The sequence below is a fragment of the Thamnophis elegans genome, chromosome 3 (genome assembly GCF_009769535.1).
Source record: "Thamnophis elegans isolate rThaEle1 chromosome 3, rThaEle1.pri, whole genome shotgun sequence".
Taxonomy (NCBI): Eukaryota; Metazoa; Chordata; class Lepidosauria; order Squamata; family Colubridae; genus Thamnophis; species Thamnophis elegans.
In genome coordinates this window covers 35,811,212-35,817,594 of record NC_045543.1, presented here as the reverse complement: position 1 = coordinate 35,817,594, position 6,383 = coordinate 35,811,212, and positions in this window count along the sequence as shown.

Genomic DNA, 6,383 nt, shown 5'->3' with positions numbered 1-6,383 from the left:
ATGGAGTTATTAAGTATATTAATTGCAGCAACCACAATGCAATACCTCGGTCCTTCTTTTCATTAACTTTGGTCACTATATTACCTTTCTTGCCACAGTTCTTAAGTGAATAACTGCAGCTGATAAGTTAGTAATATAAGTGAATCTGGTTTCCCAAATTGCCTTTGTCAAAAGGTGATTATATGACCCCAGGACACTGAAACCATCATAAATACGAATCTGTTGCCAAACATCAAAATTTTGATCGTGTGACCATGAGGATGCTGCAACGGTCGCTAAGTGTGAAAATGGTCGCTAAGTGTGAAAAATGGTCATCAGTCACTTTTTTCAATGTCATTGTAACTTTGGTCACCATACCACCTTTCTTGCCACAGTTTTTAAGTGAATAACTGCAGCTGGTATTTTGTATTTTGGATAGAATCTTTTTTTAAATTTGTCTAAGACAATTTAAAAAAAGATTCTATCCAAAATAAATTGAAGTGAAACCATTTTTAAAAATTCTATGCACAATACTTTGAAATATATTGTGCATAGAATTTTTAAAAATAGTTTTATTTCAATTTATTCTGTGTGGAATAGTTTGAAATGTTTTACTTCAATTTATTCTGTGTGGATTCTTTTTTTAAATTATCTTAGACTATTTAAGGTGATATAATGGGCTTAGTGACCAAAGTTACAATGGCATTGAAAAAAGTGACTGATGACCATTTTTCACACTTAGCGACCGTTGCAGCATCCTCATGGTCACGTGATCAAAATTTTGATGTTTGGCAACAGTTACAATTTATATTTGTAAATTGTAGTTATGTTGAAATAAAAAAAATTACAATACTATTTTTGCGTTGTATGAAAATTTTTGTTGCTCCATATAAATTTTTTAATCAACCCCCCCCCCCCCCCCGGGCTGTCCCTCTTTACCAATCTGAAAATCTGGTCACCTTACTATTGGGGCAAGGGACAAAGCCATCCGGTTTTGAGATGGGTGACACATAAATTTAATAAATATTTTTCCCTCTCAAAGTTGTCATCATCACTATTTACAGATGTTACACTTTTTTTCTTTCTCCCACACTGCTGCCTGAACCTCTTAGTTGTCAGAAAAATTTACAAATATTGGTGATGACGTGTGATTGTGCAGGAGGAAGCAATTATCATGCTTCCATTTTTAATGTAATTTTTATATTATAAAAAAACCTAAAATACAAAATTCCCAAAAACATTTTGTTGTTGTTGTTGTTAGTTGTGAATTCATGTCTGACCCATTGTGACCCCATGGACCCCATGGACTCCAGGCCTTCCTGTCCTCTACCATCCTCTGGAGTCCATTCAAGCTGAGAGGGGAACTAATATTATTGCAATATATTTATCAGTATTCAACTGGGGAAATATTAATATGTGTATTTGTGTCTTTTTTAATGCAGTTTTTAAAGTTTTGGGATTTTTTATTTATTGCTATTAAAATTTTTTGGGCTTTTTTCTTCCCTCCAGGCCTTCCTGTCCTCTACTATCCTCTGGAGTCCATTTAAGCTCATGCCTGATTTGGTGACTCCATCCAGTCACATCATTCTCTGTCATCCCCTTTCCCAGCATTAGGCTCTTCTGCAGTGAGTCCTTCCTCCTCATTAGGTAGCCAAAGTATTTAAGTTTCATCTTCAGGATCTGACCTTCTAAAGTGAAGTCAGGGTTGATCTCCTCTAGGACTGACCGGTTTGATCACCTTGCAGTCCAATTCCTTGGTGCTCAGCCTTTCTTATGGTCCAACTTTCACAGCCATACATTGCAACTGGAAAAGCCATAGCCGTGACTATATGCACTTTTGTTGGCAGGGTGATATATCCGCTTTTTAGTATGCTGTCTAATAGTATTTGCCATAGCTTTCCTCCCCAGGAACAAGTGTTTTTTAATTTCTTGGCTGCAGTCCTCATCTGCGGTTATCTTGGAGCCCAGGAAAATAAAATCTGTCACTATCTTTATTTCTTCCCTATCTAATGGCCAGGAATTGAGAGGGCCAGAATGCCATGATCTTAGTTTTCTTAATGTTGAGTTTCAAGCCAACTTTTGCACTCTCCTTTTTCACTCTCCTTTTTCATCAAGAGGCTCTTTAGTTCAGCTTCACTTTCTGCCATTAGCGTGGTATCATCTGCATAACTGAGGTTGTTGATATTTCTTCTGGAAATCTTAATTCCAATTTGTGATTCATCTAGCCCCACCTTTCTCATGATGTTTTCTGCATATAAGTTAAATAGGCAGAGTGACAGCCTTGCTAGACTCCTTTCCCAATTTTGAACCAATCAGTGGTTCCGTGTCCAGTTCTTTCTTTAAAAAAAAATATTTTTTTATTTTCAAAACAACACATAAAATGGTCCTTCCTTACATATTGTAGAAACCGTATCAGTTGGTTACAAAAGGTTTTCGTGCATCTCTTCCACATTCATCAAGCATAATTCATATTAACTCAAGTATTTTAACTCAAATATTTATACATGTTACCCTTATACCTATATTTATATTTGACTATAATTATTTAAACATCCTTCATCATAAAATATACCAAAATTTAATACATAACCACATACTGGCATTTCATTTAATATTTATAAAATCCTCCAATAACGCTGAATCCTTATGTCCTGTTCTAGCTAAACATCCATAATATTTAATAACAGACTTTTCTAATCCCCCTTTCCAAATCGCTTTTGGCAATTTTCATCTAGTTTCCTTATATTATACTCATATATATATATATATGTATATAGGTTGTCATCATTATCCCTCCTTTATTTAACTATATCCGGTATCATAACATTTTACCCCTAATAATGAAAACTTAACTGTATCTAACTTAATTCTTTTTTATTAATTTTTATATATAATCCAAAAGGATTTCTAATCTTCCTTTCATGGGTACCATTCAATATTCATATCCAATTATTACTTATCATAACACTACACATTGTATACATTATTATCATTATCAATTATTTATTTAATTATATTATATCTATTATTACTAAATTTCACTACGTTTAACTAGTTTTAAGTTATATTCTTCCATCTATCAACCTGTATCTTTCCAATAACAGAACAATCTCATATATTCTGCCATTCGTGGTACCAATCCTCTAGTCATCTTCTTGATCAGTTTTGTATGGACTTCTCTTAGCAACTCCTTGCTTATAAGATCTCTCATATAATCTTTCTGTTTCCTTATTCAGTTTCTCTTTGATTGTCAGCAATGTTATCAAAACTTTTGCTAGTGGAATTTCTTTCTTTAAGTCCATAGGTTCTTTAATTTTATCTTCTTCTATATCTTGACCCTTGAAGTAGATTTCCTCTCCATTTAATTCCTCTTTCTGTATTCCATTCTTTCCATTTTCAGGAACAAACCAATTACCATAGATATCAGCAGGTTTAGTCTCTTTATATTCATTTTCCACTTCAGTGTTTTGAGTTTCAATCACCCCGTTTTGCATTTGATGAACATTTTTTCTTGTTATGTGCTCTAGGTATTCCAGTTGTTTCTCTTCTATATTTAATAATTTCTGTAGTTCTGAAAATATATCTTGCAAAGTCAAGACCTCTATTTTTCCTTGGGATTGTGTCATTCTGACAAACACAGCTACTCTAGCTTAAAAGATCAACAATATTAAAGCATAGATTCACAAAAACGCTATTCTCCTCTCTAGTTAAATTTCAAAGGGATATCTGTGCATTCTTATCAGTGTGTAGCCAAGACAATAATGTCTTGAGGCGCCAAGTCAAAGCAATCTGTGAAAGAAAGAAAAAAAGTTCCGTTTTGAATACTCAAAACTCGGAGTACCTCCCAGCCTCCAGAGCGGAGACACTCTTAAAGAGTTTCTTTTTGTAGATATCCACAGCAATAATAGAGGAAAGCTTTAGCCTGTAAATTACAGAGAGTCACAAAGAGAAGGTAGAAGAAAACTTAATCCATCCATTTCAAAAGGTTTGCATGGATTCAATCCATGTAAATAACATTTAAAAAGTAAGATAACCACTGTCTAAAACCATTCCAAATTCATTTCCGCTGCTTGGTTCTTCTACTCTGTAATTTAAATTGGTTTTTGAGTTTTTATAGGCAGATCTTTTTTAAAACAATAAAAATTCCTCACCAGCTGAAAACACTTTCTCTTTTCATATCCTTCCATTTTGGGCTGCCCCAACTTTGTCAGCCTTTGGCTGGATTTTTTGTCACTGGCTTGAAGAACTTCTCTTGCTTCTTTTGAGGATTTTGCGATATCCCCAAGATCAGCAAGACATATGCTTCCTGTTCACCGTCTCTTCGGGACGGTTTAGGTCCGTTTGGACCACCCAGTGGCAAAAGTATTGGCTGTGGTCTCAGAGCATTGAGACCACACAACCATCTTGTCACGACATTGGCTCCTCCCCATGTCCAGTTCTCACTGTTGCTTCTTGACCCTCATATATGTTTCTCAAGAGAGAGATAAGATGGTGAGGTATTTCCATCTCTTTAAGAACTTGCCACAATTTGTTGTGATCTACACAATCAAAGGCTTTAGCATAGTCAATGAAGCAGAAGTAGATGTTTTTCTGGAACTCCCTAGCTTTCTCCAGGATCCAGCCTATGTTAACAATTTGATCTCTCGTTCTTCGAAATCCTGCCTGTGCATCTGGTAGTTCTCGATCCACATACTGCTGGAGCCTAGCTTATAACTTTACTAGCATATGGATTGAGTGCAATGGTGCGGTAGTTTGAACATTCTTTGGCATTGCCCTTCTTTGGAATTGGAAATGTAAACTAACCTTTTCCAATCCTGTGGCCCTGATGAGTTTTCCAAATTTGCTGGCAAATTGAGTGTAGCACCTTTACTGCATTGTCTTTCAAGATTTTGAATAGCTCAGCTGGAATGCTTTCACCTCCACTGGCTTTGCTGTTGCTCAGATTTTCTAAGGTCCATGTGGCTTCACATCCTATAGACTAGACATGCCAAACACAATCTGGCCCACAAAGTGGTTAGATCTTGCCTGCCTCCTTGTAGACAATGAGGGCCTGGTCCCCTGGTACTTTGGACCTGTCCCAGCCCAGCCCAGCCCAGCCCAGCCCAGAAGGTGGTGAGTATGCAGGGGCTGGCATCCAGGGCAGCCCTGTGAGCCAGATCTAAGGCTGAACACACTCTCTGGCCACCATGAAGTTGAATATCAGCAGCAATGCAGCGCCCACCAGCAGCACCTCCATGGCCCTCTTGCCAGTGTGGCCTCACATGCTGGTCCTGCAGTCTGCAAGTACTTCCCTTTCACCTGGACAGCCACTCCCCACCCTGCCCTCTGCACCCACATGGAAAGCCCCAGACACCAGTAGTACTGTAACCCTCTTCCTCTCCCCTTGACGCTTCCTGGGTGTGGAGGGAGGGAAGGGGAGAGAGGAAGGAAGGAAGGGAATGGGAATGGGAGGGAGGGTCTGAGAGAAGTCCTGCCTTAGCACTTGGCAACCATTAGCCCTGCTGTTCTTTTGCCACTGGGGCAGGTGCAGGCTCAAAGCAATGGGATTGCCTGCCTCCCCCTGTGCCTCTGCCTTCACCTGCTTCCAGTGCAACCACAAAAGTCTCCTGCGAATCTGTTGTGAGTCAGTCAGTCACACAGCACGTCTGGTTCACCTGTCTCCTCCGCCTCTGCCTCTGCACTCGGACTTATCTGCACTGCACCAAGGTGTTGGGCTGCAGCTGCTGCTGGATATGATCGGGTTCCACGGTTCACCGACAAATGCGCGCTTGACAAAAGCGTGCCGACAAAACCACGGGGACAAAAGCGCGAGTTCGAAATCACGCCAAAGAATGAGGACAGAAGTGCGCTGACAACAGTGCGCCGACAGAAGCGCACTCTTAACTTAACCCTAAAGGTAACCCTAAAGGTAACCCTAAACCTAACCTTAACCTAACCCTAAACCTAACCCTGAACCTAACCCTGAACCTAACCCTGAACCTAACCCTGAACCTAACCTTGAACCTAACCCTAAACCTAATCCTAAACCTAACCCTAAACCTAATCCTAAACCTAACCCTGAACCTAACCCTAACCCTAACCCTTACCCTTACCCTTACCCTTACCCTTACCCTTACCCTTACCCTTACCCTTACCCTTACCCTTACCCTTACCCTAACCCTAACCCTAACCCTAACCCTAACCCTTACCTTAACTGTAATGGCCCTTCTGTTGGCACTCTTTTGTCGGCGCGCCTTTGTGGGCGCGCTATCAACGTCACAGTTTTATCAATGCGGTTTTGTCGGCGCGCTGTTGTCAGGCGTGCTTTTGTCGGGTCATGGGGTTCCACTCACTCACTGCCTTTTGTGCTGGCCACACCCATCCCCCAGGCTTATTTTTAGGGTAGGGTAGGGCTTATATTAGGC